The sequence below is a fragment of the Zeugodacus cucurbitae genome, chromosome 4 (assembly GCF_028554725.1).
Source record: "Zeugodacus cucurbitae isolate PBARC_wt_2022May chromosome 4, idZeuCucr1.2, whole genome shotgun sequence".
Taxonomy (NCBI): Eukaryota; Metazoa; Arthropoda; class Insecta; order Diptera; family Tephritidae; genus Zeugodacus; species Zeugodacus cucurbitae.
The window spans coordinates 19,548,786-19,573,605 of NC_071669.1; the positions used below are offsets into that span (position 1 = coordinate 19,548,786).

Sequence of the window (24,820 nt, forward strand, 5' to 3'; positions counted from 1 at the left end):
TAATCGATAACCACTCGATTAAACTCCCATTCTGAAACTATGACCATTACGTAGCGCATGATTGAACAAATTTACTATTTACTCTCTGCTTTCTAAATAATAAAGAACTACATTTTTTCTATAAATCCTCTATGCACCCAGAGACGATATAACCACAGCTAAGAGTCTAGTTGGAAAATTTTGTCGCTAGAACCCTGGATATTATTGTTTCGTCTCGAAGGAAATTTCCATTTTGAGGTCAAGATCATTTAAAAAATCGTAGATGCTCGGCTTGGATCGCCGGTAGAGGGTATTAGTTGAGTAGATTCGTAGGAATACTAAAACTAGTGAAAACTAGTGAGGATCATACTATGTGTGTTTAATGTTATGTCGAATGTCGTCAGTAGTTGGAGATGGTTCTATCTCAAGTCGGAAGTATTTTTCTTATGAAAGCATCCTATCAGTTATTGGTTGCTCAGTAATTCGCTCAGATTTTAAGGTAGATTTTTGGTTTTAAAGATGATCCTGGTTGTGTAAATAAGGTTCAGGTGAGTCACAAGTGATTGTTTTGATTATTTTTCATAAAAATAAGTTTAAACCATATAGTATTGTGTTTTTTTCTCTGTTACCTCCCCTCACCTTAACTCCCTCCGTACTTATTCCAGCACTGTTCGTAATTTGATTAGTCAACCCAGCATGAAGTCAGCTCATTAAAGCCCGTTACAGTTATGACTACACATGAAATAATGTTTACATATGTACATATGTGTGTGTGAGTGGCTGTTAACACAAACATAAAGTGTGAAGAGAGCAAAACACACTGTAACGCACGACGCTGACTTTTCCGTTACATGTAAAAGTTTGTACGAGGAAGAAAAGTTAAGTGAAGTCATGCGTTTGTAGACAAATTAACAACCTCGTAAATATGTGCATATGTACATCTGTAAGTATGTAAGTAAATACGAATGTATACAAGTGTACTTAGCAGACTTTGGTGTAGTAAATAAATAAATTGCTGCGAAGCCTTACAGCGTCTTAAAGTAACTACAGCAGCACCACTGAGAGAGGAGGCATATGGGGCGCCATTAGGAGGTGTTAGCCATGCATATGTATTTGTATGTGTGTAAGTGTGTGGTTGTGTGGGTGGGACTGTCACAGCGTTGTTAATTAAATATTTACCTTACACATTTGCAGTATGAATAATTCGGTACCTTTATTTTATTTCTTTTTTTCATCTTTATGGCAACAAATATTTAGTTTCAGTGTATACACATCATATGTGCTAATATGCAGGTGTGAAAATGCTTGCCAAAATATAATTAAGGGAAACCTGTAATTAAATATTATGTGTTTAAGTCATAATATTAAGTTGTATAAGTATTTCATGAACACATTCAAACTTCATACAAATACCTAAGTATACTTATATATACAAATACATATGTATATCTACCATCCCGACACATCCCCAATGTCCTTTCTCGCATTTCCTTCACATTGAAAATTAATTGGTTTCTCCAGAAATGAAAATAGTTTCTTATTTAGCAGCACTTTTGTGACGCTGCTGTCTGAGCTGCAACTTTAGCTGGCATTTTCTGCTGTGTCAGACACATTGAGACATACAAATATACAGGCATTTGTGAAGTTGTAAATAGCTTCTAGCATATAGTAGAAACATATATGAGCTTTTAGGCTTTGCTCTAATGACTATACTAGCGCGTATATACGCAGATAGCCAACTCATGCCACAGCTTTAGCTGACTGACTTTTCCACTTGTCAGCCTGGAATTTAATGCTTTAATCCGAAATTCTGCACGTCATTTGTGGTGGCAAGTGGGTAATGTTGCTTAAAAAGTCAGTTAGAAGTGTGACTATTTGAAGCTAAGAATAATCAATACTCATTTTCTGAAGAAACATTAAACTAAAGTAATCGGTTTGGTGACCTTTTTTGAGGTTATGGTACAATACAATATTATTTTGCACTTTAGTTTATAGCGAACGGCACATTTTTACATGATATTTTTTAAAACTTAACCAATATATTTTCGAGAATGAAGTCTTCTTCAATTCAAATAATAATTCCACAAAAAGTGTTAAATTTTGTTTCTGATTCGGGACTTAGGAAGTTTTATTAGTTAAAATAAATTCATTCCACTAACGAGAATTTTCAAGAAGAAGCAAATTACCTAATATTTTCTTAGCTAAACTTGTATAAAAAAAGGCAGAAAGATTTGAAGGTGTTTTGAAAAAAGTGGGTTTATGGACGGTCCACTAAATCATACATTCGGGTGTATGAGCATCATATTACTAAAACCGATTATTAAATCCAAAATATCTTTAACTATAATATATCAATGCAGCAGATCCCCCTCTAATTAAACAAATTCAATAATTCATAAACCCGTTGAGAAGTGCAAACCTAACGCTGATCGAATGAAATGATATTTTAAAAACGTTTCCATTAGTAGATACTCTCGAACTTGACAGAGAAGAAAAAATCACATATTCCACATTGTTTTAAACGGAAACTTTCAGTCAAGTTGATCTTGACTCACAAGGCTCTTTTTAAAGTCATTTGACTAAATTACTAAAAATATAATCGATGTGGTTTAATGTGACAAATACTTGATTCAGAATGTATAGTAATAATGAAACTACACCGTTTTTCGCCAAGCCTTTGAACATTTTACACCTCAATATTCTGTAATTAAATGTCCATGGCATTAAAACTTTCATCAATATATTCTCCCTCAATTTCAGTTAAATTAATTCATTGATAAAGAAGTACACGTTTATGCCTTACGACCTCAAAAGTATCCAAAAACGAATATTGAACGAAAAAAGTATTTATAACAGCATAAATTTCAAAGCTTATCTCTAATGCGTGAAAGCTTTCAAAAAGTTGAACTGAAAAATCAGTGAAATTAAAAGCGGCTATAAATTAAAAGGCTTATCGCAATAATTTAGATAAGGAATTAACATTTTTGGAGCTTTTACTTAGCTATACATATTTATATAGACTAATATGTTAATTTTAAATAATTTTGGTTGAGGGCTTTTAATGAAAGTTCAAATTTAATTTCAGGCGCACAAATATGTTGTATGAAATTAAAAGGCTAATTTGGAACATTAATGGTATTTTCAAAAGCAAAAAATAAAAAAATTAATGTTTTTCAACTGATTTAAATGTAAGATTGGTTATTACAATTTGGCAAAAATAAATAAAAAATAAAATAAATAAATATGACAACATAAATTTGAAAATTAAATAAAATATTGCATAAATTATACAGCTTAAATTTGTATAAAATCCAAAAATATATTTTTTTCTAATTAAAAAGTTCTATAAATGCGTCAAGATTTATAACAGATAAGAGAACAATGCGTTTTATTTTTATCAATTTAAATACAAATACCAAAAATAAATCGAAGCACATAAATATAAATAAAATGTTCAGAAAAATAATAACAAAAAACTCATTTAAATTCAAATTTGAATGTCAGAATAAAAGCGAAAGACGCAGAGCAAACCGGTTTAAAATATATGCTAAAATAATAAATATCAAATAAATTATGGACAAAGCAAGCGACTAAACAGTACAAGCTGAGCGACAAAATGTAGAATGGAGTTAAGGTGGGCTTTTACGATCAATATGGCTGGCTGCATAGAAACATTTATAAATTTAGCAGATAACGTACATTTGAATATATATACAAACACACGTTCTTCATGGCAGCATAGACAGCACGACGGCAATGCGTACAGGTTTTACGAAAATTTACGAGCTTTATTGAAAACTAAAAATTGTTTGCAGCCAAGAGAAGGAAATAATAAAATAAAAATAAAAACAAACAAAAAATCTAAAATTTGAAAAGCACCGAATATTTTACCACAAAAATACTATTGAATGTGTATTTAGTTTGCGTATGACTTATGTAGGCCTACATGTGGATATATGAAGTTCAGTAGACATGGTGATTTACCAAGATTTTTTTAATTGACAGCAAAATATGTACATATGTCATTTGCAGAGAACTAAAATCGATATTAAATGAAAGAGTTGAAAATACTTTTTGTGAGAATGTTTCGGCTTTGCCAACCAACTTTTTTGGAATATCACCTGTCGTCGATTCGAGAAATCGAACAAACTGCTGAAATCAAGCAAATATGTATAGAACTTTAACAAGGTCTCTCTCGTTTTTCTTAATAATACCGTAAATATCTTCAGGGAAGTTTTATTTGAGTTTAGCTTTCCTTTGGCAATCAAACTATAAATTGAGTCATTGTATTTTCTATTCACGCACACTCAGTTTAACTCTCGCAATTAATATCTTATTATCGTATAAATATTTTTTATTTTGTAAGCAAAAACGAAAAAGATTACCAAAAGGTTATCTTAGAGCTAAGCCGCTTAAGTTTTTGATTAAGATTATTTTTTATCAGTTTTTTTACCTTTTTGATATACTTTACTTTATTCATTGATTTCATGTATTTCAGAGCGTTTCATGCAAAATTTAGCTCAAATGATTGACAATTAGGCCCGAATTGACAATTAGTTAATTGCGGCTTCTAATGTTTACAATAAATTTTCTTAATTGACGTTTAATTGACTGCAAATTAAGGTACAATTAACAATCAGTTAATTTGGATTTCGTATATTTATATTTGATATTCCTAATTTGCAAATAATTTACTGTCAATCAAGAACTAATTGACAATTAGTTAATTGTGATTTCGTAAGTTAACAACTAATTTTATTAATTGCCAACTAAGGTTTCATTTGACCATAGTCTTAGATTGAGTCTGAATGTATTATTAAATTCATTAGCTAATACCACAATGCATTAATTGTCTCTACTTCTATTTAGTGACAATATTAATTATTTGTTTTCATTTTTGATAATAGCTTTCACTCCAGTGAGTTTAATTGGCTGGTAAATTGTTTAATTAATTTCACTTTTATTGGTGATTGTTGTTTTTTACATGTTTTCAAATCTGTTCAGATACTTTGACTGAAGAAGAAAAAACTATTTCCTTGAGTATTTCGAAATGAGTCGCACAACATTATTTCGTATTCATAACAACATATCCTTAAACAATGATTTTATTATAAAAATCGAACCACATTTGGAATGGAAAAATGTCCTAAAAGTACCACATCCGAACCCATTAAATATGCATGAAGCTACAGTGAACTAAATACCATTGAAATCATATTTATTTCTACCATTGTATTATTTTAATTATTTTTCTCATAAAATATTCACAAACATATCAATGGAAGTCCCCAATAGGCCCACCAGCCGTCTTTATTCCACAGCAAGCCGAAAAGTATACTATCAACATGCAAACGCCCACAGTCAACTGACGGCTGTTTGTCCTCAAATCTGACCACTAATTAAAAATTGTTTGAAGAGAAATGCCAAATTGATAGCAGATAATTTGAATAACTTTCTAAGCCAACTTAGCAAAACCACAAAGCAAATAAGTAGAGAATTCATGAGGAAAAGGTATGAAATTCGAGTTTGAGCTGGGGAACAAAAACAACCACAGCAACTACTGACACAGTATGCAAACTGTAAGTCAACTAGGCACGTTATAATTAAATTCTTTTAAAATATTTCAATAAACTGAAGCAAAGCATGCAGAGGTATACATTTAGGCGGTTGGACAGAGAAATTTCTCAGCAAAGGCATGCTAACAGCCTAAAAGTAGGCAACCGAAAAGCAAAAGACAACAAATACAAGCCGGTAAGGATACGAAACTATGGCTATGTACGTAAGCTTTTGCCGACCAACATTGGAATACACAAATATTATAAATATTTTATGAGCAGTGTCCAAGTCATTTTGCCTTCCACGAACGGAGAGAGTAGTGGAGAAATGGGGAGAGTTGAGGTAGTATAGTGGCACAAGTAACTAACAACTAAACAAATGAAAGAGTAAACTGTCGTTCAACGAAGGAAAAGCACTGTTATTTAGTGGCGCCACTGTGTGTCGGCTGGGATTGGGTAGATAGTGAGAGAGAGTGCGGAGCGGGCGAAAGTCAGCTTTTTGATATTGTTTGTAAAGGTCGTTTGTCGACTGATAACCCAATTTTATGTTTGGGGAATTGAGACATGAAATTTATTTTTCTATTCCTGTAAGACGACAACTCAAATAAAAACAACAGCAACAACGATATTGAGTTGGAATTAGAATATTGAATGGAAGCTAGAGATACAGTGGAGCTTATTGTTCGTATATATTTATAGATTTGTATGTCTTTATACACAGATATATGTAAGTAAAATATATATTTCTTCACATATAAGTATAATAATTTCCATATTAAATATTAAATAAGGCATATAAATATATTTTTAAACTGTAAAAATGCCTTGTACCTACATATGAATATTCAATGTAACTACAAAAACAACTATAATACTTTTGTTTGTCCTACAGTTAATAGCTTTGTATTGTTATAATTATCTATCGTTCTATCTTTTTATTTTCAGCTTATAATATATATCTTTGTTGTTATTTTTTATTTATAAATCATTTATTTATTTTTTCCTTTAGACCTTTGACATTTGGTTACCTATAGTCTCTCTGGTGCACGATTAATGACTTGAGGGGAAAATTGCGTGACTGCTGTTACCGTTTTCTACAACAAAAACAAAATAAAAAGTAAAATTATGAAAAACATAAGCCTACAAAAGCTTAACATGCAATTTTTTCTAATTTCATACAAAACAATGTGATATATTGATAATAACTGTAATTATATGGTATACATAAGTATATAATAATAACTTTCAAAGCATGCGTGTACGTCAAAATTTTTTCAACAATAATTAACAGTTAATTTGTTCGAAAGAAAGGAAATAATCAACTTTTGGGCTACAAAGCATCGTACTCGGATAGCTCAAAACTGAAGAAAAAATGTATTTCAATATGAAATACGCAAAAAGCGAAGATAGAAAATGGAGGGTGTTTTAGAAATGTATTTAAGAATTGTTAAAAAAAAATATTTTTGAGAGAGTTGCCACCATTTAAGTATTTAATGTTTACAAAAAAATTATACAAACAGATGTTCAACTAAAACACTTCAATATCGACAGAAAGTAATTGTTTTGAACAACCTTTAAGCAGGAATGTTTTAGAATAGGGTTTTCAACAACTTCGAGAATATATATGTCTATAAAATTAAAAGCATACAAATGTGAAAAAATTGGTCAAATAGAAAGATTTGTAAAAATAAATAAAGCTTCAGAAAAAAGTATTTGCCCAGAGTTGCCAACTCGTAAATTAGTAAAAAAAATCTCTATTATAACAAATACAATAATTTCGTTAAAAGTTGGGAGATTTTTGAGCAATATTGGCTTTGTGAATATTGTGGAACAGTGTTGCCAACTATAGCAAAATGTTTAAATAGAAGAAATTTTTAATAAATATATGTAGTTTGAAATTTTGAAAAATTATTAAATTGTATTTTTAGAAATGAGAAAAAATAAAATGTGCCTTCAGTATGATGTTTTTAGTTTTTGTTTTAAATTCACTTTCAACAACAACAAACAACTTTAAAAGGAAGCACTAATTTTTAGAATTTTTTTTAAATATTTCTTGAAGTAATTAATTTTCTTTTAATTTTGTTTCACATTATTTTTTTTTTAGTTTTTTCAAATACTTTTAAAAGTATTTTTATTTTTTTTATAATTGATTGAAATTAATAATAAATAATATAATTAAATTCAATTTTTATTTTTTTCTAAATTTCTTTTTTTTTATTTTTTCATAAATAATTTCAAAACTCTTTTCAAATATTTTTTAAATCTTTTTTCGAAAATATTTTGAAACTTTTGTAAAATATTTTTTCTAAACTTTTTTGAAATATTTTAAGTAAATAATAAGCAATATCTGCAGAACAAATTCTAAAAAATGAACACAAGTTGTTACACCATAAAAAAATATAGCAACAACACCCACGAGCGTACAATCAAGTCGCGTCGCCACATTGTCTGTTTGACTCTGCATATTTGCTGAGCATGTCAGAAGAATCAAACTACATAATAAATGAAGTGAAAATAACAACAACAGCAACAAACACAAAGAGATTGCGCGCACACCCGCGCATATATTAAACTAATGTCAAATAAACTTCTTTTATAGTAAAACGCTTGTAAGTGTGTGGGTGTGTGTGTTTGTATGCAAATCAGTAAGTGCAAATGCACTACCAGCTACAACAACAACAATATTGCTGCAAAACAACAACGCTGACATTAACATTAAGTATACGTATATGATTTTTTGCTGCGCCTTTGTTGTTGTACTTTTTATTGTTGTTGCCCACTTTTACTTTGTGCTTGGCATCGTGGCTACTTAAAATGCAGCGTTGATCCGCAGTAATTTTACGTGGTAATTGAAATACTTACTACGTGTGCGCAGGTGGCAGTGCAATACTTGTAATGCTTGTATGTTTGTATGTTTCTGTGTATCTTGTGGAATGCTTGTAGCTGAGTGCCCAAGAATTTTTTAATTCATTTCGAATAGCGTTGAGTTATGTATATTCACACTTTATTACAATGCCAACAAACAGGTATGTAAATATGTATGACTGTAATGTATTCTTGTATTCTTTTATAGTACAATGAGCGATCGCATTTATTAGTGAGGCATGTCTTTACAATAATTCATTTATATACAGACATACATACACTTATAAATACATGTAAATGTCTTAATAAAAAAGTCATAACGCTTGTAAATGACGCAGCGATTTCATGCGCACTTTAGTGCAATCACTTGCCACGCTGCATATTTATCAGCTCATATATAAATATTAAAGTAAGTTTTTATGTAGGTTTATTTTAATAACTCAATTATTACTGGTCGTAGGTGAAATAAACAACAATTATACAAGTAATTACGAGTTGAGAATTAAAATGAGTTAAGGATTTTAATTGAATTCTATTATTTCTTTTTAATTATTTTAAATGGATTTGTCAAAAATATATATTTTTTTACATTTATTATTTTTAAAATAATTTTTATATATTTTTATCAGTTTTTGTTTTTTTTTTTGGAAATTTTTTGATTATTGATTTCACTTTTCTAATTATTTCAATAAAATTTAATATTTCTTATTTCTTTAATATATATTTATTTATATTATTTTAACAAATTAGCTAAATTCAAATATTTTTTTGCATTTTTAATATTTTTTTTATTTACCTAATGTTTTGTTTTATATAATATTAATTTTAGCTAATTATTGAAATATATTTTTGTTAATTTTTTTATCATTTATTATTATTATTTTTAAATTTTAGTATTTTTTTTATTTTTAATGTTTTTTTTTTTTGTTTTCGTTTTGTTTTTTTTTTAATTTTTTAAATAATTTTCGTGAAGATTCCAAAAAAAATTATTTTCAATTTTTTGTTGTTAATTAATAATTTTCGAAGAATAATATTTTTGTTATATTTTTTATAATTTAACTTCATAATTTTAATTTTCAAATAAAATTTTTTTAATTCATTTTTAATTTCTTTTTTATATTTTTATATTTGTTTATTATTTTTTCCCACCACAATCTCAATCTCATTTAAATGCTCATTTATAGCCAAAAACAACATGCCCATACAAAACAAAACGGATACTTATATAATAAATAGTTATGTACCTCATCATAAATTCCACATTATTCGCCTTCTAATCGTTAAATGCTTTTTGTAGGTTATTTGTGACAGTGTCAAGTACGCTACGTGTGCGCGTATATTCAGCTCAGCTTCGGCTTGGCGTCACTTGTATTGATAATTTTTTAATTTCTTACAACGTGTTGTTGTGTTTTCCACTTTTTCAACTATTTTTTCAGCTCTTTTTTGTTGTTTTTACGGGCGTGTACAGTAGATTAGTTGAAAAACTTGAAAAATCACGTTTGAAGTCAAGTTGTATGTGATTATAATAAGTGCATACATATATACGTGCATACAACATTATAATTATATTGATTTTTGTACATCAACATTAAAGGCGGTGGGAAAATATATGCGCTTAGAGAGGCGAAGGTTATATGCAAATAACTAGACGACAGATTAATATTAGAAAAAAAGAACTGCGTCTATTATATGGCAATTAGTTGTTCTTATGCATACACAGATATACATTCATATATCCATACATATATATAAATTTTATATGTTTGTATACAGATGTGCCTGTACATATATTTTTAATAATCGAAAATTAGTGTGGAATTTTCTTTGTCTCTTATTGCGAAGAATTGAAAATTGCTTCAGATGTCCAAGGAGCTTTTTATATAAAAATTAAAAGAAACATCGAGCCATTCTTCGAATTCTGGCATTGATGTCGACAGCTGATAATCTTTAATTGTTTCTTCGATAAGTGCTTTTTTTATAATAAAAAAATCTTAGTACCTTGATTCAAGTAGTATATGATAAACATCAATCCAATTTGTTGTTATTTTAGTATCACCGAATAGGTTTCAGGGATCCTAAGAGAAGAGATATTTCGACCATTATCAAGATATATTTTAAATCCCACTGTGGCAGACCATTGAAGCGCCTTACTGTGGTTGTTCGTTGGTTAAGGCCTCTCACTATACTCAATAGTCGCGGTACAACTGTCACCCATCTTCCCGTAAGCTGTTATAAGTCATAACGTCCTTATAGGACCTGATTATTGCTATCGAGACACTCGAGATAATAAAGAGTATGTATACACATAGGTAAAACACACATAGATATTATTATGGGTAGTACCCATAACTAATATGTTGAACTCTTGAAGGATTTTCTTTTTGTTTTATTCAAATTTTACCATCTCGCTGTTAAGAAATTTTATTAGAGAAGTTGAGATAGCCTTTGGGAAAAATATCTCAGATAACCGAGATTACTTGACTTGGAACATGTTTTATATCATTGTTCTAAAAAATCTTTGGAGAGTAGCGAGTCGAACAAACATCTGGTATAACTCAAACAAACCGGCATAAACAAATGGAGATAACATTGCAGACGGTTGAAGGCACTATTTTCAGGTATGAAAAGGTTAGTAAGCGAACTGAGCCGACTCAAAGCGAGTATAGAAGAGGCGAATCGAAGAGGGCTTACATAAAGTATACTACCTTAATTTGGGATGTAGAAAATACCAAAAAGGAGTGTTAAAATATATACAGTTAGAAGACAAATTTCATATAAATTTCCTCCCATAACTCGAAAGTCTCTCTCGCTCGAAGTTTTTTTTGTGGATTATAGTGATTCGATTTGGGGAAGTTCAACTGTATTTTGGAAGAAAATTTGATTATTTTTTATTATTAAAATACTAAATAATATTCTTTTTTATTTTTGGACCGGTTTTTTTTTATTATTTTATTTTAAATTTATTTTTATATGTTGTATAATATATTTTATTCTAGTTATTTTTTATAATTAAAAAAAAATATTTTTACTGTTTTTTTGTTATTAATACATACATTAATTACAGTATATTTAAGGGAAAATATATTAATTTTTGACACTTGTATATATACATGTTTATATATATGTATGTATGTATGTACATATTTGTTCCTAGAACCAATTTAGAAAATAGTTATTTAAAAACCGCAAGCAACAAAGAAATTTACTTTTTGCGCGACAGTTTTATGCGCCACAAACAATAAAAACCACAAAGGCAGAAATGGAGCATAAATTTTGTTATATGTACATATAAATATATATGTATGTGTGTGTATATTTAACATATCAATTCCAAGTTCTCCCAAAACTTTGGCAACAAGGGCATATTTTATGCCAACATGCTATAAAACAAATAAATTTTTGCATGCGAGCAATTGTGCATTATGGCCAACAAATATATATTATATGCATATACATATGTATGTATATATGTATATATGTTTATTGTAACATTGCGAATCTAGCATGTTTACATGAAAATTTACGCAACTGCCATAGATCATAAAGGCATACAAACTGACAAATAAAGAAATGTTTGTATATATAAGTTTGTATATACATACATATGTATATATGTATGTATATGTATATGGATGCATGTAAACATTTGCATTGTAGCGGGTGTAAATTTTAAACATGCCGTATTAATTTATGACTTTAAAGAGAAAAACTTTTTCACAGTTTTATTTATGTGAAGGTTTAGTTGTATGTATGTATGCGTCTTTGTATCTCAGTCAATGTCGTGCCATGCTAGCATGTGGAGTGAGTAAATGCCACAGACGTTTAATGGCAGATAAATAAATTATACATATATACATACATACAAACATACACACTCAAATACATGCATATACTTAAGCAACAGCCAAGTGACTTATGCAAGTGTTCTTTTCCTCCACTTTAGCTGTTGCTTGATTCGAAGCAGAACAAATGTATCTATTTGGAGTCATTATGAGCGACAAGTAGACGATACTGCGTTCGTTTTTTGTTATTTTTATTTAAAATATCATTTACTTTGCTTAGAGAAATAAACAAATGCCAAAATCGAGACAGTGGCGGTTCTAGCAGCCAGCGAAAAGGCGCTAACGCTCAGCAAGTAGAGAATGTCAGCGCGCCAACATCGCTAGATACTTTGTGGCAACAACAAATATAACATAAATGTAGCTAAATACCGCTAGTATATAATTACTGTATTAGTTTTGCCGCACGTTTTGCTTCCACATACAAATTTACATAATTCTACACACACATACATACATATGTACATAGGCGAGCGCGCTGCAACTTCAAGTACAATGTTAAGCAAATATAAACAAAGTTTTGTTATGCTAGCTACTTAAAGCTTTTAGAATAGCTAAAGATGTAACATAAATTACATTAGCTAAGTGGTGGCGGCAATTAAAAATGCCAAATACATTCGAAACTTTGTTGCGTTGCGTTGCGCGGTGTGGCTTATTGTTATTGTGGTTGTTGGCTTAATGTTGTTTCTATTGTTGTTGTTGTCGTAGGTGGCACTCATGCTACAAACAATAGTTACAAATAATATGAAACGCGGAAATGCGAGGCTCCACTGCGACACCTCTAGCTGAGGTCGGTCAGAGGAGCTGCTACTGAGGCGCTGACGCAGCTGCGAGATGAAGTGTAAAAATGCTGCTAATGTGCTGGTTTGTTAATGTTGCGCTTTTTTGTGTGTTTTGTTGTTTCTTTTTTTTTCAAAAAAATTTTTGTGGTCATACTTTAGCGTTGATGATAGCGCTGATGCTGTTGATAATTACGCTAAGTAAACAAGATAAGTACACACATACACACTTATATTCGTATGGAGTGTGAGGGTGTTTAGCTTTGCATGCGCTTAGGCATATGACTTCTTGCTCAAGGTTAGTTGGCGCATAAATGTTTAATGTTTTGTAACACCACAAAATGTAAATAAACAGAAAGTAAATTATAAGCTAAAAATTGTTCTTTGTTAAGAGATAAAGACAAAGATAGAAGTACATACAGTTGCATATATACAAACACAAGCACATATGTATTTATATATAGCGCAGCACTTAGAAGTTTTGCATAAGAAATTCAAAATATTCACGCTTTTTAAAGTTGTCTGAGGCGTGACGCTACGTACATGAGCAGCAGCATGAATATCTAAATAAGCTAATTTGTGGTTTTATATGAAATAAACATCTGAGCTACTATGTTCTAAACAGCTCTCACTCTGACAGCTTTCAGTTGAGTAAGCGATTTTTCTCTTGCTCCTCGTGCTCGTAAAAACCGCACAAGTGACATTTCAAGCAGCTGTTTAGTTTGACACTACCTGCCGTGGTCAGAATACTATAAGAGAGTTGAAGACATAACGAATAAAGCAGCTGGAGACCACTATAAAGTACACTTAAAGACTTTACTTAGTTTGAGGTTTAGTTCTTGGGCCACAAAAAATAATGTAAATTGCCGACTTTAAAGATAATCTAATAATCGAGAGAAGCTTGTAGAGTAGTAGTGTTTTATTGGTAATTACTTTTCGATGAATTTATTAGGCCGCTATCGGTTCAAACGTTCCCAATATTATAAAATTGGCATACAAATAATTTCTTTACTGTGCTCTATTATTATTTTAATGTTATACCTAATTTATATATATATATATTTGATGACTTCATACTATTTATCTATTGTGGCTACTATGTGACCATCCAAACAATTGTTTCTTTATTATTCAATAAATAAGCGGAAATGAGTACGACAAGATAGAGATATGACTAAGATGACTAAGGTATCAAATATTATACAATTATACTAATATAACGTGAATATTATACAGATTAGGACTGCGATAGACGAAAGGATTTGGCAAAAGCATTCTTCTAGGTGTGTATACTGTGGCTTGTATGTTATATAGAGGGTGCAAAAATGAAAAATACTATGATTTATTAACTTAGGGAAGCTATTTGTTGAAATCTTTTATTATATAAGAAATAAAATTAGATTTTCCTCGAAATAATTTACACTTAAGAATAATAAATATTTTCTGATTCACTTTACTATAGAAAATAAAGCTGCTCAAAGAATGAAAATTGTTTTCCGCCTCACCCAATGAGTAGGTTAAACTACAGTCAAGAATGTTTCACATAAATTTGAGATTCGATTGAAAAGGATTCAGGGTGGGTGAGTGGTTAGGGTAGAAGTCAAAGTTTGGCCTTTTCTCTATGAAGATTAAAAAAAATTCAAATATAGCAACTAAAACCGAAAAGCTGTCTCACATTTTTCGTCTAGTTAGAGACCTATTATAAGCTATTAAAATAAGAATCAGAATAACCACTGCTTCAGAAAGGTGAAATACATATACTGTTTGACCCTGTTTCTAGAAGAGTTTATGTGCTAATGAAGGGTTTAAAGGATGAATCCAAGTTTAATAAACTGATAACAGATTATAGAGCGATTTCGTACTATATCTTCTACTACAGCAGTAACAATTTATAGTTTGAGGTTGAAAAAATGTATTGAAATATTTTCTTTGTACATTTAAGTATCACTCTAGTATGAATCATCTAGTATCTAATAATAGCTCACAAAAGCTACACATTCAATAAAATATCTGGTTGTGCCTCACTTTTCTAAGGTTTCCAACCGCCTACAATGTATGATTATAAAAGTTCATTACACTGCTAAGCTTCCTCCATAGGTTATTCAATATTTTTCCAATAAATTAATTATATTTACACATATTTTATAACCACACTTAAGTAAATAAACAAAAATATCTATAATTCTGCAATACGTTTGTATATAGCTACCGCCCTGGCAAGTACCGTTAGTAATAATTATAGGTGAGTAAACAGCCAACAATAAAAACAACAAACAAAATTAATTTTCTTTATGGCGTTCATTGACTAATAATCTGTGGCTTCGCAAGAAATTTCGTATTACTCATGCAACACCTTTGCGCCACACACTTTTTAAAGTCTATATGTGAAAGTATTAAAAATTATATATGTATTTGTGTCTCTATGCGTACTTTGCTTATCGTTAAATTGATTTTCTTGATAAGAGCCGTTGAAAAATGAGCACAGTGTTGATAAGATAATTTCTTCGACACACACCCATACAACACTCGACCCAACACAATCGAATGCATTGAGCAACACTTTGGCTTTTTGTTAATACTCAACATTAATGTTTGTTTACAATTATTTTTTTTTACTCTTTGTTTTTGTTGTTTTTTGTGCTTTATTTAGAATTACGGCGCACTTAGCTGAGTTCCTGAGGTGAAATGAGTTCATAAATGCAGCTGGCTATTAGACATACATGGGATTTATTACATTTGTTGAAGGAAGTTATTTTCAAACCGCAAAGCTAAGTCAATATTTGTGCAAGCTAAATAAAGAAATTATGTTAGTGTAAACAGTTTTCATAGTATTGAGTGGACTTCAAGCGGTTTTACGGTGTGCTCGAGTGATGATTTCGCAATTTTATAGCCGCATTTGATTTGCTTTGCTGTGTATATGATTATGAAAGCTTTAAAATTGTAGTAATTATTGAGTCAATGTTCGCTGGAGTCTAGTGGACTTATAAGGTTTTAGATTCCCAATAAGAATGTGGATACAAGAAACACATAAACTTGAAAAGAGAAGAAAATAACTATTGGCGGTCATGCAAGAATGACTTGGAAGCTTGACAGAACATAACCAAGAATATCCATTCATGCCACAAATTTCTTACAACATGTGGCAATCTTAACATAAGTTCTACAACTATGTAGAGAGAGCACAAACTATAATCGTTAATCAGACCTAATCTTATTTTCAAATCTTAAATAATCATATGTAAACTATATCCAACTCATTCTAAAAGTTTATTTCGAAATTTCCTGCACTGAAATAAAGCGATTCGACTTGTCTAGCCTTAGAGAGTGGTGAATCGAACAAGCAAGTGGTGCCAATAAAATACAGTAGTTTAACTAAAGAGTATAATAGCTACCGGTTATGCTACATTAAATATGTAGAAGAGAGAGAAAGAGAGATTCTTATTGTGAAATTATTGTATATAAAAGAGCATAGCAACACTACATAGCGAAATGTGAAACGAACACTTCTGATATTATAAGCTATATATTAACTTATAAGAATTATGCCTGGTCATTTGTTATTTACAAGTCTATAAGATAACATAATTTTTCGGAAAATGAAATCAACGTGAATAAAAGTGCTAAGTTGGAAGAACATCGAATAAGAAAGTTCTTAAAGCTCTGCGACATTTGCTGAAACTCAACCCAGATATCTTCCGCTTTTTGTACAATAATCCAATCGTACAGTAGTTAGGAGTCAGAGAAGTTCCCAATATGTATTCTTACTTGGTTCCTTTCAGATTTAGATTAACCTATGTACGACGTATTTTATGTTATGTTTTCTCCAAGAGTAGGAAGGGTATAAGAGTATTAGACAGACATTGTTGCTGAGGTTTAAAGCTTGTATTTTTTATGGAATCGTAATAGCGTAGTGACTGAGTCTATGAGTTGTTCTTTATGAAAGACTTACAACTCATAATTATTTCAGCATTATAGAACTTAGAGCAACTAAAGTTTCAACCAGTAAGTCGACTTAATTTTAATACTATTCGTTTAAAAATCCTTAAAAGCTTTTACCATAAGATTGATAGCTGTAAATCAATTGTCGCTTTAAATGAGCTCCAAGTGAAATGAATTATCTTTTAAATGAAGGCCGCAAGGATTTCCGAATTTCTGATAGAAACCATATCCATTAGTTTTGTGATGGTTAAGTTATTCACAGAATTAGGCATATCAGGCTTTTTAATGGTGCTAGTCTTCAAGTGAAATCCAATCGGATTCATTCAAATATAGCAAAGACAATTAGAAGACAGTACACTAATGAACCATCAGAGCAGATATACGACTACATATGTAGAGCCCTATATGGTTTAAGAGACTTGTAAATATAATCATAGGATTGGTCCATGTGGTTGAAAAAATATCTTAATATCTTTCCTACAGCAGTCATCTCCAAATTACTAAAGCGGATTCTGATTATTATTCGAATCAGGACTTCCGCTCCAGTAGAATTCTGCTAAACTATATGGTAAACTTTTTATACGGTTACAATTACAACAAAAATAACAACTTATAAGAAAACAAAAGTGAAAGAAGAAAGTGCCACAAATTAATTAAAAACGCTGTAAATTGCCACAATAAATTCAAAAACATCTATACACAGCACTTTATCAGCTACCACCACACAACGACAACAACAACAATAGCAATAAAAGCAACGTAAATCTAATTTAATGTGTTTTTTTCTGAATTTTGTTTTAATTTCACATTTCACAAAAACAATAATAAAGCGCCAAAGTTCATCACCTTTACACGCCAAAAAATACGCTTTGCAATTTAATAAAGAGCTTTTATTGCTATTGTTGTTGTTGTATTTGTTAGGCTGCCGGCATGTGCTAACCTTGAGCTACACGCTCGCAAATAGCAAATGTAAACAGCGCAAAATTGTAGAAAAACATCACAAATAGACTAGATAGGCAGACGAATGACAGCCGAAAGTGGAGAGGTGGAATAGAGAAAAATGGAAAACGAAAATAGAAAAACAAAAACAACAACAACATTTTAACTGCAAATCTCGAAACTTTGCTAATTAAAAATACAAAATTATTTTATTTACGCAGTGCAATGATGCGAATGCAAAGTTTCAAATCTGCTACGTGCGCCTGTATGTGTGAGTGGTGTGTGTGTTTGTAGAGTAAAAGTGATAATAAATAAACGTCAGTAGTCGGGAGATAACTAGCAGAACACTGCTAAATTCACGTAAAAATTCATGGCAGCAAATAAGCAGTGTTAGCTGGGGGTTGTTGGTGTTGTTTTTCTATTTCTTTTTTCGGTGTGGACGGGGTCATGAGATAAGCAAAATTATATTACTTGCTGCTGTACGAGTAAAAGTATGGAAAAAAGCTCATTAAAACTTACACTAATTATCCACAAAATGCAGTCAGGCCAGCGTTGGTCGGATGATAGCACGTACAAATACAACAGCAACGCAACAGCTGTTGTTGTATAGGTGGTTAGAGGGATGCCGTTTTCGATGATTTCGCACGAGTGGGTGCGGACGCAGTGAAATGAATATACAATGCAGCAGACTTGTGCGGATTTTTTTCAACCCTAGCCAGGGTATGTATGAATGTAGCACCCTTTTTACATATGTATAGGTGTGGGTGTGTTTGTGCTGTGCTGTTAGCGGCCGGTTTTTCTCTAGAGCCGCAATGCGCTCGACTGACGGCGCGTGTTGTTTGAGGCCTATTCGAAGGGTGCTTGTTGTACGCAGCCACAACTTCTTGTTGTTGTTGTTATTTATTTTTTGTTGTTGTAATGTTTTGCTGTTGTTTTTACTTTTGAATGGCAAACTTTTTAATGATGTTGGCTGCACCGTAGTTGCGAAGAAAGCGCACACACACTGCGCCAGAAAAAAATTTCAAAAACAAATAGCAACAACAACGCTTCGCTGACTCGTGTAACGCGCGTTTTTGTTAAAGAAACTTCACTTCAAATTTTTTTGTTTTTATTTTTTTCTGCTGCTATTTCTTTAGCGCGCCATCAAGTTTGCATGAGCGTTGTTTTTGTTGTACGTTTTTTCTGCTGCTTTTTTGTTGTAATTTGATTTCTTGCCGCCCTGCGCTTACACGTGCAACAGACGCGTTTGGCATAAAATTGTTTGGCGAATTTGTCGATTTTGTTGCAATTTGTTCGGCAGTCACAAGTGAATGGAAAGAAAATTCTGTGAATGAAAGGCGAAAACTTGTTTTTATTAATTGCGCGCTTGTTAGAAGCATATGCGAGCGCTAACACGCGTCAATGGCTGGCGTTGTGGCGTGTATTTGACTATGTATTTGCATGCTTGTGTGCGTGTTTGGTAACGCGAAACCGGTATCGCTAGTCATGCTAATTGAGTGCGCTGCTGCGCTAATGAAGTTATTTAAATTCGTTTTATTTGCATAAAATATTTTTCATTGACTGTTGGCTTGTTTATTTTTTGCAAATATTTAATTTTTGTTTATTTATTTAGTATTATTTTTAGTTTTTTGTTATAAAATATTAATAATTATTTTTTTATAAAATAATGAATTCTTAGCAAATTTCTTATAAAGCAAAAATAAATAAAAATCAAAAATGAAAATAAATAAAAATATTTTTAATAATCATTATATTGTTTTTTTGTTTTTAACATTTGTTTTATAATTATTAATTGTTTTTTGCTTATCGGCGTATATTAAAAATAATTTAGGTTTCTAATTTAAGAAAATTTAAATAATAAATTGTTTTATATTATTATTATTCTAAATTTTATAATTATTATTGTTATTTATTTATTTACTTTCTTCCAAAGCAAATTTTGTATTGTATTTTATAAATTTCAGATATACATATGTACTATGTTTTTGAAAATATACATTATTTATTTGTTATTTATTTATTGTTATTGTTTTATTAAATTATTAATAATATTTTTAAAAACTTCTTGACATGTTTGTTGGTTAATTTGGTTTAATATTCATAGTTTTTTTTATTTTGGTCAGATAATATTTATATACAGTCGAAACTAACTTTTTTTGAAAATGCCTATTGAATAATAATTTTGGCTCATTAACTTTTAGAATATTTTTAAGTAAACATTTTCATAATTTTTGGCTAATTTATAAAAAAAAAGTGATTGCATCTTTGTAAAAATAATTTCAATTTCAAATTTTTTAAATTTTATTTTATATAAAAAATTACATGAAACACATTAAGAGCTTAACTACAAATACTTATTAAAAAAATAATAATACTTTTAGAATAATACTAAAAGATTTTCAATTTTTTTGATTTTATTTATATTATTTGAAGTCTGGTTTGTAATCATTCCCAAATATTATTGTGATTTTATTTTTTTTTTATTTGATGAGAATTTGACTGACTATTCTCCTAATATAAATTTTACAAAAATTATGATAATAAAAATAGTTTTTTTCTGAGCTGAAATTTTAAATTTATTTTTAATATTTAAAAAAGTTAAATTCTATTAATCTATATTAAATATTAATCGTATTTTCTGTATGTATTTGGCTAATAAATATCTTCAACAAAAAATATATTTTAGTACTTCTTTTATAAAATATTCGCACAGAAATTCTTTTAGATAATAAATTTAGTATATTGCAAAAATTTGCCTATGTATCTCATAGATGTGCAAAATAATTTGGCATAGCGGGTCTACGCCCCGTTTTCAAGCACCAATTGGCCAAACAACAAAGACACAAACAAACAAGCGCTCGCAAAAGCAGTGGAACAGCTGAGCGTTTGCTATGCGGTGGCAGCGGAAAGCAGCGGCGAGCGGCGCTAATAGACACCGTAAAACAAACGTGCGTTCTGCGGAACCGGCCCGGCACAGTAACACAAAGAGAAATAGAAAAGCAGAAAGCAAGAAAAAACACACACGCACGTAATGTTACGTATTGCTGTTTGGCTTGTTTGTGTGTTTGTTGTTATTGTTTTATATAATTTTTATAGCAACACATGTGTTTGTTGTTATTGCTGTTGGCTAGCGTACCGCTTTGACGCACAAACGCACGCAGGCACGCATGGAATTACATAAATATGTGTTTGTATTTGTGTTTTTGTGTGTGTGTTATGCACCAGCGTCGTTCTTACTACCTCTTCCGTTCGTCGGCAATTATATTTGAAACAAGTTTTTCGCTTTTCACCCTCGAATTATGAGCATGAAAACCACCAATCTACCATACACACACTGACTGACTCACTCACTCACAAATTCACTTCGCTGTATGTATGTATGTTTGCGCACACTTTACTATACACGTTACGACGGCCGTTTCGTCGTCGTCGTCACACACACGAGAAACTAAACACGGTCGCCGCCGATACGTTTTGTATCTGCTCGAATGCACGATTAAACGATTCCAAATCGGCGTGGCAATAACGTCCACTCACGTTCACGTACACCGCTCAACTGCCAGCGTCAGCGCTGCCAATGCGTGTCTGTCCGTCCGCGTGCTATGCCATGGCACACTCGTCGCTATTGCCATCGGTGCAAATTGCGGAGAATCATCGTGGCGGCAGCACCAGTGACAGCAGCAGCAGCAGGAACACAATCGTGAGATGATAAGAAGAGCACGAGCACCGGCGGTAGGCAAAGCTAAATTTTCACGAGCGCAAAGATTGCCAGCGAGACTTTTGCCAATTGGCGGCGCGCACAAACATCTTCGTTTGTGTATGTGTGTTTGTTAGCAATGGGAGCTGTTGCGCCACGAAGTGCAGTTACTCAGCGGGAGTTGAACTTGGCTGTGAGGGAGAGAGAGAGCGCGCCTCTGAGAGAGATAGAGAGTGACTAAAGTTTTGACTCTGCCGCGTAGCATTCAAACTTGTCGCACTTCGGGAGCGCGTGCGAGCAACTTTGGTGCGAAACTTCGCTAAATAGTGGGTCGCTAATGCGCTCTCTCAGCAATGCAACTAACTGTTTCTGGCTTATCATTACGAGTGTTAGTGTGTGTTAGCGTTGTCTGTGATTCCATTGATAAAGAATGCAATGTGGATTGATTGGGCGGCGAAAGCTATTAACTAGCGGCTATCATTGCTGGAAGTTTTTATTGCAGCGTCTAACGATTAAGATACGTTAGAAGCTGGTTGATTAGATATGGGTTAATTAAAGCGGTTGTTAATGTGGTTTTTCCTGTAAAATGAGATTATAACAGTGGAAAGAATTGTACAGTACATACATACTCATGTGGATATAAGATTTCTGCATCAGAATGTTCTAATGTTATTGAGAAATAGGTTGAAATATTATTTTTCAATGAATATATATAATAGACTTCAAGAATAAAGCACGCTTTGATCCAAAAAATTAAATATAATTCTCGATATTCGCTAATCTTCTCTTGCTATGACAGGTCCAAAATTATTCTGGAATAATTAATGAATTAAATATTTGAGAAGGCATTAAAGGTAGTAAGATATTTCCCCGTTTTCGAGAATCATCTTATCTTTTTTGGAACTAATCTAGCTTTCCTCTGATGTTTCTCTATTTAAAATGTCGACTTTTGAGAGTTCGTGCAAGATATATGTACTTGATCTGATCTGAAGTGGCGTGTATTAACTTGTCCAACTTAAGTAGATTTCAGAGATCCCAACTCAAAAAAATTTTGATTACAAGAAAAAATGAACTTAGGCCTGCCTGCCGGGAAGTAGATGTATACCGTATGAATAAACCGAGATACGTTTCTGATACTTAGACGAATTCACAGCAAACAACATTGATAATCTATTGGATTGATAATAGTTGAGCATTTTCTGTATCCTTTTTGGATTGTCTTTGTTTCCGGTTGATTTGTATTGCCATTGTATTTACCTGGACTACGAGGCAAAACATCGAAAATATGTTTCCTTTGATTTATGAGGAATTTATAGTTCTTGACATACATCTCAAATCATAGTCCGATTGCTCTCCATTATTTAACATATGTATATAATTTCCCTCGAATTGATTTCTCATGACATTATTTCTTTGTGCTTAAAGATTTGTGAGATTTATAAGACACAAGCTGGTTTAAGGGTTTTAAGAATATGGGGTATTCTCAAGTCAATATTCTGTATGCTCTATTTGACTTCTAAGGATTTGGATTAAAGGAAATATATGTTTCTAAAGCCATATTAGATAGCGATTAGAGACAAGGTTGAGAATCCAAAATATCCCCAAAAGTTTTATCTTGATATCAACTGAAAGAACAATGGGTTAATGCATAAATAAATAAGATTGTAAACTTGAGCTTAGTAACAAATTGTGAGGATCAAATTTTCAATAAAAAAACTTTAAATAGTCGTAACAAAAACTTGAGTAATGAAGGAGTAAAGTTTCCTCAAAGTTTTTTCTTATCCAACCGCTATAATTCTGTAGTTTGAGAAACTGTTGAAGAATATTAATGAATATTTGAGTAAGGCCTATTGAGCTCAACTTGAGCTCTTATATGTCTTAAGACTATTGGTAAAAAAACATATAAAACTTCCTCTTTTATACACCTGAAAGACAGACTAAATCATATATTGTGTCCTCTCCTAAAGTAGACTTTATTAAACATTATGAAAGACCTGCCACCGAATCAGAATAGCGTAGAAAATAAATACAGAACCGTTTCTTTAGTAAAAAATCGCCCTCCATTAATTAATTACTCGAGGGCATGTAAAGTAATTTGACTCAAGCACAGTTCATTTGCTTTCATTTGCATTCTTTGTGCTGTGCCAGTATTTCTCTCACAAATTTACTCGAGTTTACTTTGATTTTGCTAGCTTCTCTCATGCTCTCTAAAGCGCTTTTCACGCCCATTTCGCGAATTCAACAATTTCCGCTCCCATAAACACCCTACTCTCACAACTTCGCCAACTCAATTGCATTTCCCGTTGCATGCTCTCTATGGTTGCACAGCTTTTCCGCAAGAGGTCGCAAGCGATGGACAAATGGTCAGTCGTTTGGGTGCGAGAGTGTGTGTGCTTCATAGTTTTGTTTACAAACACTCGGTGGGCGCTCTCAAACATTTTCGCTAAAATTGTTGTTGTTGGAAGTTGCTTGCTGTGGTTTTCCCATTGTTGTGAGGCAGCTGCAGCTTTAGATTGTCACTCATTCGCCACTGTTGGTTGAGTTGAGTAGTCTGCTTCTGCTGTGCTTAGAAATGATATTTGTTTTGTTGTTGCTTTTTGTGTAGTTGTTGGTTGTTGAGTGGCATTCTGCCTCTCGGCTATTGCAACGCACTTTACACGCAATGTTTATAGCTCAGTAGTCACTCGAAAGCCAGCCAACACCCTCAGCACACACCACCCTCTTGCTGCCACCAAGCAGTCAGCTGATTGTCACCAGGCGCCCAACATCACACCATACACACACTTTTCATCTTTGAGGGAAATCCTCATTGTCGGCTTGGCTTTGCGCCTTTGGATTTTACTTTCAGTAGGCGCTGCATAACAGATTTGTATTTGTTTTTGTGCTTCTCCAAGCGTTTTTCATATGCCTCCATTGATTTTCCCTTTCAGCTCACATTTGCTTTTGACGTCTTTCTTTGCTCGCTGAACGTTGATTTTCGCGTGTAATTGCCTGCGCATAATTTCGAATGCAGCGCGGCGCTTTATATGAAAATATGTCGCATTAAGTTCACATATCCATCTGCATGTATTCATGTGCACGCTGCACGCATGCATAAGCATATTTCCACTTGCATTGCATTTATTTCATATATTTTTTATTCTATCCCCTCATCACTTTCTATGATTTCTTTTTTGTCAACATATGCGTGATTCCGTGTTCCCTTCACTGCTTTACAATTTCCCCATT

The 24,820-nt window shown here is 31.8% G+C and overlaps 1 protein-coding gene across 10 annotated transcripts in view; it reads right to left on the bottom strand.

Annotated features, from left to right (window-relative positions):
• Positions 1-21,579, bottom strand: part of LOC105216464 (putative uncharacterized transposon-derived protein F52C9.6) — a 147,449-nt gene extending 125,870 nt beyond the window's left edge. For 3 of the 10 annotated variants that reach the window (XM_011190971.3, XM_054230068.1, XM_054230069.1), the window contains exons 1-2: positions 21,136-21,509; positions 18,415-19,219 (exon numbers count right to left, since the gene is read on the bottom strand). The gene's annotated coding sequence lies outside the window, so the exon portion shown is untranslated. Of the gene's footprint in view, positions 1-18,414; positions 19,240-21,135 lie in introns of all 10 variants that reach the window. The other 7 variants (XM_054230074.1, XM_029042462.2, XM_054230073.1 and 4 more) reach the window with 7 other exon arrangements.
• Positions 21,580-24,820: the final 3,241 nt, after the last annotated feature.